The sequence below is a fragment of the Vulpes vulpes genome, chromosome 5 (genome assembly GCF_048418805.1).
Source record: "Vulpes vulpes isolate BD-2025 chromosome 5, VulVul3, whole genome shotgun sequence".
Lineage (NCBI taxonomy): Eukaryota > Metazoa > Chordata > Mammalia > Carnivora > Canidae > Vulpes > Vulpes vulpes.
The window spans coordinates 6,302,014-6,315,188 of NC_132784.1; the positions used below are offsets into that span (position 1 = coordinate 6,302,014).

At 36.1% G+C, this 13,175-nt stretch overlaps 1 protein-coding gene across 2 annotated transcripts in view; it reads right to left on the reverse strand.

The window, feature by feature from the left end:
* The window catches only part of CNTNAP5 (contactin associated protein family member 5), a 789,161-nt gene that overhangs the window by 579,741 nt on the left and 196,245 nt on the right, over positions 1 to 13,175 (reverse strand). The gene's annotated exons all lie outside the window — the stretch shown is intronic.

The window sequence follows — 13,175 nt, forward strand, 5'->3', positions numbered from 1 at the left end:
TCAGACTCCTTCCTATTCACAGAAGCTACCACACACAGGCAGCCCGTGTGTTTAGAACATAGCACCAACTTGTTCATGCTTATCTACTCAGTCCTTATCGTATCGGGTTTTTCCACTTTGTTTTGTAGCCCATTAATGGGACTTTGGCTGCCGATTATTGCGGGGTGTCATAATGAGGACAGATAGGACAAGATTGTAGAAGAACCATTTCAAGATCAAAAAAATCTAAAAAAATCTATCAAAATAGCTGGAGGGAAAAAAAAATCATAGCACTTACCCTACTGACAAGTCAGAAACTCCATGCTCTCATCTACATGCCCATCTGTGCCTACCCTTTCATTGTGTACCTTAACAAACATTTATCTTACTTTTGACGAGGGATTTCTACATTCTACCCTTGAAGTTCCCTTAATTTATTGCATGCAGAATGTGCCTAACAGATGCTTAATATCCTAAATTACAATCAGATAAGACAGGATGTTAGGGTTCCATGATTCTCTGGTACAGATTTTTTCTGCAAGTACATCTTTCCCACACGACAAAGCACCTGTGGTGTTCAGACCAAAATAATTCCAGCCTGGTTTTTATGACTCCTTCTCCCTACTTACAATAACTAAAAACAAATTAAGACCACCCCCCCCCAAAAAAAAAAAACACCACAAAAGGCATTGCTCTTTTATATAGACTTGAGAATTAAAGTCCAAATAATTATTAAATCATGAAACTGGAGAATTATTTGTAGGCTGGAGCCTAAACCAATTTAGTGACACCATGCAGTTGCTTCTCTAGTTCGGACAGCTGCTGCAAGAGGAATGGTGCGTTTGGTAACACGACGGGGAAGGATGCTCTCCCACATGAACAGTCACAATTGGCCAGGGAATTGAAACACAAGATTGACTCCTGCTCATGCTCATACTTTGTGGGTTCTCTCTTTTTTTTTCTTATTAACATGAAGGGAAACAGAACTGGAAACCATACTTAACAGGAATCCATACCTATGCTGACTAGATTATGCTTTTCTCTTTACTATCAACTGCTATCATTTTAATCGCAAACTTAATGAAGCTTGCTTTCTTTTGGACTTTTTAAAGAATACTAGAGAGACTCATTGCCTCCTTGAGGTCCTTGCCAGGCCTGGAATCCTTCCATCTGACTAGAGCCAAGTAGGCACCCGGGGCTTCAGACTTTGGCCCAGAGCCTTTTTATTTAGGTGTCAGTAACTCCCCCAGGCTCTTCCTCTAGCTCTTCTGTCGGCTACCAGGATTCTCAGTTAATTGTTTTTAATGAGCCTGAGTGGGTAACTCTCTTCACCTGTAACCACAAGATTTTACCTTCTCCACTATTTAGTTTATTGAAAAAAAATCTGACTTATTGAAATTGCTTTCCATTTTGTATACAAAGCTCAAAAGAAAGAAAATTGCAAGCCAATTTCCTCTGGGTATCTTCACTAGGTGCATCACATACACCTACCTTCAATACTGATAGTAATATCTATCCTTTATTTATTTAGCACTGTGTAAAGTTGACACACATTAACCCATTTGCAGTTTCTGCAATGGTTCTCAACATAAGGTCCCTGACCAGCAGCACCAGAATTACTAGGGATTTTCTTATAAATCTAAATTCTCAGCCCCATTCTAAACTTACTGGATTAGGAGCTCTACAGGTGGGGCCCAGCAATTTGTGTCTTAAGCGGTGTACGACATTCTGAAGCACATTTATTTTTGAGAATCTCTCCTTCATGGACCACATTAAGTAAACACATTCATATACCCACTTTGCAGAGGAGGAAACCGAGCCTTCTATGGATTAAATCATTTATCAGAGTCATAGAATTTCTAGCTGCTGGACTTCAAAGACTGATATAATCTAAGGGAGAAAAAAAAAGAAAAAAAATCATGATAAAGAATAAATGAATCAAAGGTAGCTAATTAGATTTCTTCCTCTCAGTCACTATGCATTGCTAAAATAATTCAATATATTCACATAAAAAAATCTAATGCTTTGCTCCGTGTTACAGTTGAGGTATTAACTCTGTTTTCTAAATCTAAAGTGGGTGTCTCCCAAACCTAACTGGTTTATATATATTGGAAATGCACTTATAAGTCAAGGTTCCTGTGAACTGCTGAGAGACTTTAACAATAAGATTAATTTAATAGCAGTGGATTTAGAAGAATTAATTTTAACCAGATTATCCTCCTTCCCATGATTACCAGCTGCTGGATCTCATCCCATTACAAATGCAACCGGTTTGTAGGAGAATGCAAACATCTGCTCACCCCTAGAAAGTGTCCACATGAATATTAATCCTGAAGACTGCATGTTGAGTCTCTGTCCATGTGATGTGTTTAAATGCCACATGTGTTAATGTGTGAAAGTATTTACTCCTTAAAGAGGCTAGACCCCATGTTGGGAAGTTTTCTGAAACATCTCAACAAATTCTAACATTAAGAAGGGAAAACAGATGGACTTCATTGTGGAACTTTCAAGGGCTCATGTGGAGCCAGAGGGCTGGAAGGAAGCCTGCTGATTCTGGGGTAAAAGACCAGGCTGTTGCTTTCACAATGCTGATTGGCCAGTTGTTCCTTCTTCCCTTTTCTGCAGAGCCTCATCCAGCGATAAGAGAATCTAAGATCAATAAAAAGTGCTAAGGACAAAATCAAGGGGATGATACATGGGAAATATCAAGCTTTGAGGGTCTGTTCTAAGCTGGATCCCTAGTGAAGCTCAGGCTTTCTTGCCAGGTATTATTGAACCCACAGCACAGCCCATAAACCAGAGTCCAAGCAGGGAAGAGGAATTGATGCAGAGGGCCTGGAATTTTCTAGATATATGCCTGCCATGGATGGGGAGAATCATTATAATAAGGTTAAGTGATATTTTCAAGATCATACAAGCAACTGGTGGTGCAAATGGAATTCGACTCCACTCAAAAGCCTCTGCCTTTCCCTCCACTCCTTGTTTCTGTTGGTCTGGTATGTGGTACTATCTCACTTTTAAACCGGTGGTCTCCATTAAGTCAGAGGCAAAATTCTAACCAGGGGCTAACGTCTTAACTGAGCTTTTAGTTATGATCAACTATGAAATAAATATCTGTATTAAAAGCTGTATAAGAGAGAGAACCAAGGAGAGTACTATTAACAAAATCTCAAAAAATATATTTGATACCATTTTCTGATATGTAGTCCTTGTTATCTGACAACAATAACAACCAAAAACCCATCAAAACAAAGAAATAAACGCATAATGACTTAATTTCTTTGTACGTAGCGAAAGAAGATATGTATGAGCGGGTAGTCTGCAATATCTAGCCACCCTTGGTCTTCAGGTTTATCTTATAGAATTCATCAGAGAAATCTTGTATCAATTTAGATTATTATTGGAGTATTTAGATTATTTTAGATTATTATTAATTCTGTGTATCTCAGATACATCTTATACATGTTCCTGTAAGAATCTGTTTATATCTTATACATCTTCCTTTCTGATTTGTTTACAGCCCTTATCCTTCTGTGAATGTTCCTCCCTTCCTATAACTTTCTCTTCCTCCCTTCCTATGCTGTTTGTATTAGTCACTCAGCCTTCTATAGTTGCTGGGAATCCAAAGTAACTTGAACACGTTCCTTGCCCTGTGGAATCATCTGTGTCCCTTGCACTCTACTCACCAGGACACTTTCTCAAAGCTTCCTGCTCCTGGATGGTCATGGTCATCAGTGCTGCTTGTACACATATGCTCTGTTGCAGTGTCATTTGCCTTCTCCTTGATGGCTCTGCACATCCAGGGAAGGCATTAACCACACCAGAACACCCCCTCCTTTTTTTTTTTTTTTTTTTTGTCAAACACCTAGTACACTATGTGGTGTGTAATGAGAGTTTAAAAAATAGATGTTGATGGTCATGAGATTCTTGCTCTCAAATTGTTTTCTGAAATTGGTAGGCTTAAAAAATACTATATAAAACAGTGATCAATATTCAGGATGTTCTAGACCAACCTGGCAAAATAAATGTGTATGAATCATGAAGATCAAAGAACGTCTCCCTGGGATGTCTGGGTGGCTCAGTGGTTAAGCACATCTGCCTTTGGCTTAGGGCATGATCCTGGAGTGCTGGGATCGACTACTACATCAGGCTCCCTGCATGGATCCTGCTTCTCCCTCTGCCTTTGTCTCGGCCCCTCTCTTTCTGTGTGTCTCATGAATAAATAAATAAAATCTTTTAAAAAAGAGAGCATCTCCCAGATAATTCAGAAGTCACTCAAGGATGAAATCAGAGAACTGATGAGCTAAATGTATAATCCATTGTTTCAGTTGATCTCTGTGTGAGAAAAGTGCTAGGTAACATATGCAAGCCCTTTATATTAAGAAAGATTCCAAAAAAATAAATAAATAAAAAAATAAGAAAGATTCCATAAAGCTACAGGAAATCATAGACCTTATCATACAGGCCAAAAGACTATACAATAAAGGACTAGATTCCTGATGTATTTAGGAAGAGGCAACATGATTTTCAGAAAAGAAAACTGTAATCTAAATATTACTAATATACAGTATATTCAGAAAGGAGTGGGGAGATTGTGAGGAGGCTGGAATCTGTCATGTATTATTGGTCATCAGTGGGGCCTACTGGCATGGAAATTGCATCACTGAAGGAAAGGTATCAAAGCCCCTAGTTATGAAAGGATTTGAAAAACTATTCTGTAGTGGAGGAGAAGACATTTTCATGTCTACGTTGCATTAGCAAACAACTGGTTCAGTGAGTAAACACTTGAGGCAGACTTTGGCTTTGTGTACATTAGTCTCTCCCAACCCTAGATGTGATGATCTCTTTTACAGAATCATCAACAGAAGACTAAGGCCAGAAAGCTAGTTCTAAACCTCCTTCTTAGCACAGCACTGATTGCAGAACCACCAGCAGGAAGAATATGAAATCAGTTAACAAAGCTATAATGTGTTATGGATCCCTTCTGGGCATTGTCATATCCTGTAAGCTTCCCCCCGAAACCTCACCATGTTGGTTCAGACCAGATGGTACTCGAATTTCCACTTTGGTTTTACTTAGCAGGCTACTTTTCCCCTGGACCAGAATGTGTCCTGATTCCTACCCATTTGGCACCAGCCCTTTAAGAATATTAGGTCTTAATTCTTATGTCATCAACCACTACCTAAGGTGTTATCTGGTCATTTAGGTGCTTGAGTTTTATGGACAGACAGAGTTAATGTGCATCTTGGTCCATCATTTTACTACTCAGGTGATATGGGCTAGGTTTCTTGGCTCTTCTGAACCTAAATTTTCTCCCTCAAAATAGAAACAATTCATTATTAGGCTTATTTAGAAGGTATTAGGTAATATCTTTGGTAATCTTAGCTGAGTGCTTATTCATATTGAGTGTCAGATAAAGTAGCTCCTTCACAGCATTGGGCTTCCTGGAATATAGATCCCAGAAGAATCAATCCAATTCACTACAACCCTTTGGATGTATTCTGAACTGCTATTATTTCTTTTGTAGGTGCCAGACCTGTGAAATTCCTTGCTTTAGTCATGACCTCAACTCTTTAAGCTTCTTGTCTCCTCCAGTGGTCTATATCACTGTGGTCCTTGCATCCTTTATGAAAGAACCTTCCTATATTATGGCATGAGGAATGATCAGAGTGGTACCATCTCAAAATATATGACCTGCATCAAGCAGAGACTGATTGTGAATGCTAGTTTAATGGAGACTAGAAAGAAGTAAGTGATCATGTAGGTAAAACAGACCACTAATATCTTCATGGTCAATACTGAGGAATCCACTAACAACAGATACTTGTTTAAAATCAGTACCTGAGAGGGGCTCCTTAGATTATCGCTGGAAAAGGTAAGTAGAGTAAGTTTTCCTACAAAGGATCAACAGAACTTTAACATTGGTAATAGGATTAAACCTAGAAAAAAAAGGCAAATGACTAAAAGAAAGAGAAATTAGTAAAATCCGGGATTCTTATAAATTGCTTCTAATTCTTATTTTCTGTCATCATCATAATAAAATGCAGTAGGAGAAGCATAAAACTTACTGAAGTTTATAGGTGACCTTAAAGTCTCTAAGTAGAAGGCACTTAGAGTCGAAGTATAGAGTTTGTATGAATGTATGTATGTATGTATGTGTGTAAAAGTGGCCAGAAAAGGCAAACATATTATCCTATATGCCTCAATAAAAAGTATTTTCTTTATAAACTAAATGTGGTTGAGATGGGGCCTGGAGATTAGGTATAAAATGACTTTAGGGACTTCAGGTAGACTTTTCTTAGTCTTTTGTGCATGGTGGTTTTCTAGTGGTGAAGTTCTTGGATACAAAAGGGTAACAGAATTGTGATATATATTATCTTTTACATCCAAGAAGTGTGGTGAAAGGTAATAGAATCTGGGAGCTCTGACGATGGAGTGGATGCACCTTTAACATGTACTGACGGAACCTACCTTATGAGTTGAAGATCCCTCTATTAGCTTCTTGCCCTGTCCCAATAAGAATTTATTAAATACTTGTGAGTCCATTGACTGGAAAGATTACCCTGAGATGCTGCTGTAGCCAGAATGGGTATGAAATTTGCCATCAGAAAGGATATTGAAAATGAAATATATATCATTCAATCCTCATATGAGGCTTTTGTATCCAAAGCTAATGTACTTGGCGTAGCTGATTTATGCAGAAACATGCAGAGAAAAGAGAAAAAGCTCAAGAAGAAGACTAGTGAAAATTTCCCTAAATTTTATAACAGATCTAAAGATGGAGAAATCTATCTTAGGTGAGAAGAGGAAAGGATCCTAACTGACTTGCACACAATCATAAGCAATGTAGAAAAAGTGATTTTATGTATTTATTTACTAAATATTTTATTTATTTATTCATGACACACACACACACACACAGAGAGAGAGAGAGACAGAGAGAGAGAGGCAGAGACACAGGCAGAGGGAGAAGCAGGCTCCATGCAGGAAGCCTTGATGTGGGACTCGATCCTGGGACTCCAGGATCATGCACTGAGCTGAAGGTGGCGCTAAACCGCTGAGCCACCCGGGCTGCCCGGTAAACTGACTTAAAAATAGAGAATACCATATTTTAAAACACAGGCATGAGTGGTTGTCTTTGAAATTTCAGAGTGATAAATATCAGAAAATAAAGGAAAGTGTCAATGCACATAAAGGAGAATGAGTTTATAGAATACTTACATGCTTTTGTGGGAAACAGAGATGGATTCATTAAGGGTTTGAACATACATAGGAGGGACTCAGAATTGAAGCAGTATTTCATGCATTTGGGCCTATTTTTCCAAATGACTGGTAACAGGACTCTGGTCTGCATGGATTTAATTAGAGGTCCCTTTGTTCCAAATATATTTATCCATTTTACCAAACATAGGTTAGTGTTGCTCCTCAGAGTTAGAATCTTAATATTTGTATTTTTTTTGGCATGTCTACAAGCCAACCAGGAAAAGATTTTAAATCTGCTAAGATTCTAAAATTGTCACTGAGTTTGTCCCTGAGACCTTCACACCTGATTATTTAGTGAAGTGGGAAACTCTGGCTTGTTCATAAATCATGATTCATCTCTAAGCAGCTGCTTGGTGGCCTCATTCATGAACATTCCATTCAGTGCCAGATCAGAAATTCTTCAAATTGAATTTTTAGGGCATGAATATTTGATATTGTACATTGTGCAGATAGATATATTTTCAGGATGAGAACTTTGTAAAATACAATAAATCCCTTGAGTACTGGTAAATTGATATCCCATCCGCGACATGTCCTAAGTTGTATTGTTTGCTAACTCAATTTTAAAAAGCATTACAAACTTCATATCATCTGAAAATTGACAATCTTCGAAAGACTGTGTGAAAGTCTCATTCTAGAGATTCTCTACTTCCACAAGATATATCATTCCTTAATTAATTCAGTACTTGATATTGATGCTTTTAGGTATTGACTTTTTATGAAAAGTTAAATAGAATAATTTAGAGATTTTTATAAAAAGTCTCTTGTTTGGCCGTTGCTCTCATCTTGCTTATCAGGCTTAACTCTGGTAAATCTATAATCTTACTCTAATTTTAAATTTAAAATAAAAAGTAAAATGAATACATCAAACTTCTCGAGGTAATCTACTCATCCAGCAGCCTAATCTTGTGGAAATAATACTGAATATTAACCACAAGTCAGATTTTACTTATGTCCATGAAGTATCTGGTAAAATACTGAGTCTATGTTTGATGGACATAGAGTTTCAGAGTTTGAGCCCTCTATATGATATAGAAACACAGTTTGATATTATTGCTGTGTTCTCACACATATTTTAGCAACGTGAATAAAACAATAGAGCTTAACATTATTTTTACAGAGTGGGTCCAATAAAGTTTGTATTTAAAGTGAGAAAGGTAAATCCCTTTGTGAAACTGAAAAAAATAATCAAGTTCAATAAAGGAGAAATAGAAAGTACAGTTTTGCAATCATGTGCTTTTAGAAATAAATCTTAGTTTTGTATTCTGGCACCACCAGTAGGAGCTTGTGTCAGTCTCTGTGAGCTTCATGGCTCTATGTGCTGTCTATGAGACACTTCAGAGATAAAGCAATGGTGACTGAAAGGTAAAGGATGAAAAAGGACATTTCATGCGAATGGAAAGCAAATGAAAGCTGGGGTAGCTATATTCAATCAGACAAAATAGACTTTAAAACAAAGACTGTGATAAAAGGAAAAGAGAGTGGTGCATAATGGTAAAAGAATCAAAAGAAGAAGATATAACATAAATATCTATGCACTATGCATAGGAGCATCAAATATATAGAGGAAATATTAATAGACTTAAGGGTAAAAATTGGGGGGACTATAATAATAGTAGGAGACTTTAACTCTTCACTTACATCAATGACAAGATTATCCAGACAGAAAAATCAATAAGGAAACATCAGCCTTAAATGGCACATTTTGCCAGAAGGATTTAACAGGTATAGATAGAACATTCCATTCAAAAGCAGCAGGATACACATTCTTCTCAAATACACATGGAACATTCTCTAGGATATATCACGTTAGGCCTCAAAACAAATCTCACTGAATTCAAGAAAAATTGAAATCATATCAAACATCTTTTCTGATAACAATGTTATGAAACTAGAAATTACAATGGGTGCTTGGGTGGTCTCAGCTGGCTAAGTATCTGACTCTTGATTTTGGCTCAGGTCATAATCTCAGGATCATAGGATCGAACCCTGCACCATGGTCCATGATCAGCATGAAATCTGCTTGTCCCTCTCCCTCTGCACCCCTCCTCTCCCCTGTTCACAAGTTCTCTCTCTCAAATAAATAAAAATAAATAAAATCCTTTAAAAAAAGAAATCAATTATAAGAAGAAAGCTAGAAAAACTACAAATGCATGGGGATTAAACAACATGTTAGTAAACTACTACTGGATCAGAGAGGAAGTCAAAAGAGAAAGAAAAACCTAGAGACAAATGAAAATGGAAATATGGCATACTAAAATCTATGGGATGCAGCAACAGCAATTCTAAGAAGGAAGTTCATAGTAATACAGGCCTACCTCAAGAAATAAAAAAAAAAAATCTCAAATAAGTAATTTAACTTGACACCTAAAGGAACTAGAAAAATAAGAACAAACAACGTTCAAAATTAGTAGAAAGAGGGAAATAAGAAAGATCAGAGTGGAAATAAATGAAATAAAAACTAAAAACAAAACAAAAAGAAAAGACTATGAGCACCACCACCACCAAACACAACATAATAGATAACATCAATGAAACTAACAACTGGCTCTTTAAAAAGACAAATAAAACTGACAAACTTTTTGCTAGACTTACCATAAAAGGGAGAGGGCTCAAATAAAATTAGAAATGAAGGAGAAGTTATAATTCATACCACAGAAATAAGACGGATTTGAAAAGACTATTATGAATGATTACATGCCAATAAGTTGGACAACCTAGTAGAAATGGTTAAAGTCCTAGAAATCTAGATTTATCTAAGACTGAATCATGAAGAAATAGAAAATTTGAGTAGACCAATTGCTAGTAAGGAGATTGAGTCAGCAATAAAATTTTTTTCCAAGAAACAAAAGTCTAGGACCAGATGGCTTCATTGGTTAATTCTACCAAATATTCAAAGATTTAATACCTATTTTCAAACATCCAAAAAAAATAAAGAGGAGGGAATGCTTCCAAACTCATTTTATGGGGCCAGTATTACCCTGATACTAAAACTAGACAAGGACAACATAAAGAAGAAAATCAAAGCCAATATCCCTAATGAACATAGATGCAAAAATCCTCAACTAAATATTCGTAAATTGAATGTAACAATACGTTAAAAGGGTTATACACCATTATCAAGTAGGATTTATCACATGGATACAAGATTCAACATCTACACACCACTCAATGTGATATATCACATTAACAAAAGTGAAAGATAGAAATCATATGATCACCTCAATATATAGGAAAAAAACATTTGACAAAACTCAACATCCATTTGTGATAAAAACTCTCAACAAAGCGGTATAGTGGGAATGTAGCTCAACATAATAAATGTCATATGTGACTGAACCACAGCTAATATCATATTCAACAGCATAAAGCTGAAAGCTTTTCCTCCTAAGTGTGCCCACTCTCGCCACTTTCATCCAATATAGTATTGCAAATCATAGGCATAACAATCTTGTGCAAAAATCTGTTGTGTCTCTACACACTAATAACAAAGTATCAGAAAGAGAAATAAAGATATCCCATTTACAATTGCATCAGAAAAAAAACAAAATACCTAAAAATAATTTCAACCTAAGAAGTGAAACACTTGTACACGTAAAACTATAACTCCTGATGAAAGAAACTGAGAACACAAATAATTGGAAATATATTTCATGCTTATGGATTGGAAGACTCACTATTGTTAAAATGTCCATACTACCCAAAGCATTGTATAGATTCAGTGCAATCCCTATGAAAATTACAATGGCATTTTTCATAGAAGTAGAAAAAAGAATTCTAAAATTTATATGGAACCACAAAAGGCCCCAAATAGCCAACACAATCTTGAGAAAGAGCAAAGCTGAAGGCATCATGCTTCCCAATTTCAAACCAAACTACAAAGCCATAGTAGTCAAAATATGGTATGGCATTGGCATAAAAACAGACATATAGATCGATGGGATAGCATAGAGAGCCCAGAAATAAACCCATGCATACATGGTTAATTAATTTATGACAAAGGAGGCAAAATATATAGTGGAGAAAAGACTGTCTTCAACAAATGGTGCTGGCAACATTGGAGAGCTACATGCAAAAAAGTGAAACTAGACCACTATCTGACAACATCAACATAATCTAACTTAAAATGGATTAAAGACTGAATGTGGGAAGGAAATCTGAATGGACATTTTTCCAAAGAAGACATCCAGATGGTCAACAGGTACATGAAAAGATGTTCATCATCACTAATCATCAAGGGACTACAAATCAAAACCACAATAAGATATCGTGTTACACTTGTCAGAGTGGTTATTATTAGAAAAGACAAGAAATAACAAGTTTTGGCAAGGATGTGGAGAATAAGCAACCCTCATGCACTGTTGTTGGGAATGCAAACTGGTGCAGCCACTATAGAAAACAGCATGGAGGTGCCTCAAAAAGTTAAAAAAAAAGAATAACCATATGATCCTGAAATTTCCATACTGAGTATCTATCCAAAAAAATGAAAATGCTAATTCAAAGAGATATGCAACCCTATGTTCAATGCAGAATTATTTATAATAGTCAATGTATGCTAACAACCTAAGTTCCCATCAGTGGGTGAATGAATAAAGATGTTGTATACACACATACACACATTTTATACTGAACCATAAGAAGGAATGAAATCTTGCCATTTACAACAATATGGATGATCCACAAGGGTATTATGCTTAGTGTAAGTCAATTAGAAAAAGACAAATGCCATGTAATTTCATTTACATGTTGAAACTAACAAAGTAAACAAACAAAATCTAGACTCTTAAGTATGGAGAACAGATTCCTGTTGCGAGAAGGGAGGAGTTGGGGTTTGGACAAAGTGGGTGAAGAAATACAATCCTGCAGTTATAAAGTAAGAAGTCATGGGAATACAATGTACATCATGGAGGATCCAGACAATAATATTATATGGACAATAGTATTATATGACCACAGATGGTAACTCGACTTATTGTGGTAACCTTTTTGCAATGTAGACAAATGTTGAATCATACATTGTATACCTGAAACGAATATAATCTTGCATATCGGTTATCCCTCAATAAAAATATTTAGACAAAATGACTCAAAAATACAATTCATTCTGAAAAATGACCAGTTCTGATTGAAAATGCCAAAGAAAATAAATAATCCAACATCTACTTGTCTCTCTCAAGTCAACATAAAACCATAAAATTGTTCCTCAAAATAGAAGGTGTGCTTATTTCTCATTTCAAACTAAAAGCAAAACAAAAGAAAGCAAACACCTGTAAAAATTTATGGAGGCTTCAAAACTGAGTGAATAAAATAGAATAGTCCCCCCAAAGCCCTATTTAAAAAAAAACATTTTAAAGTCTTATTTATTTAAGTAATTCCTACCCCCAATGTGGGCTTGAATTCATGACCCCAAGATCAAGGATCACATGATCTTCCAACTGAGCCAGCCAGTCACACCTTAAAATCCAATTTTTAAGAAGAAAACCCATGCTCCCTATAAATATTACAACTTAATGTTACAGGCAATCCAGAATAAAGATGATAACAATAGTATTATCAAGATCCAATCTGCCATAACTAATCTCAATCCTCAATTTACTATTATTTTCAATTAGCAATATTGATGAGTAGGCCATTATCAAATAACAATGAACATAAAATAGAAATTTGTTTCCAACTAGGTGGGGCCAACACAGAAAAATATGGACAATAGCAATTTGAAACATATGTGGCATTAGTTTAACAGTGGAGACAACGAGGGAGACTATGAGGACAGATTACTCTATCAACTGCCAAATCTTCACGAATTATGTACTTTTAGAAAAAATAAATAAATATTGGGAGATGTTTTTCCCTAAATTGTTAGCAACATAAAATGACACATTATTAGTGCATGAGTTTCTGAAGCCCCCTCCAGGTGCCTCTTGCTGTGCCTC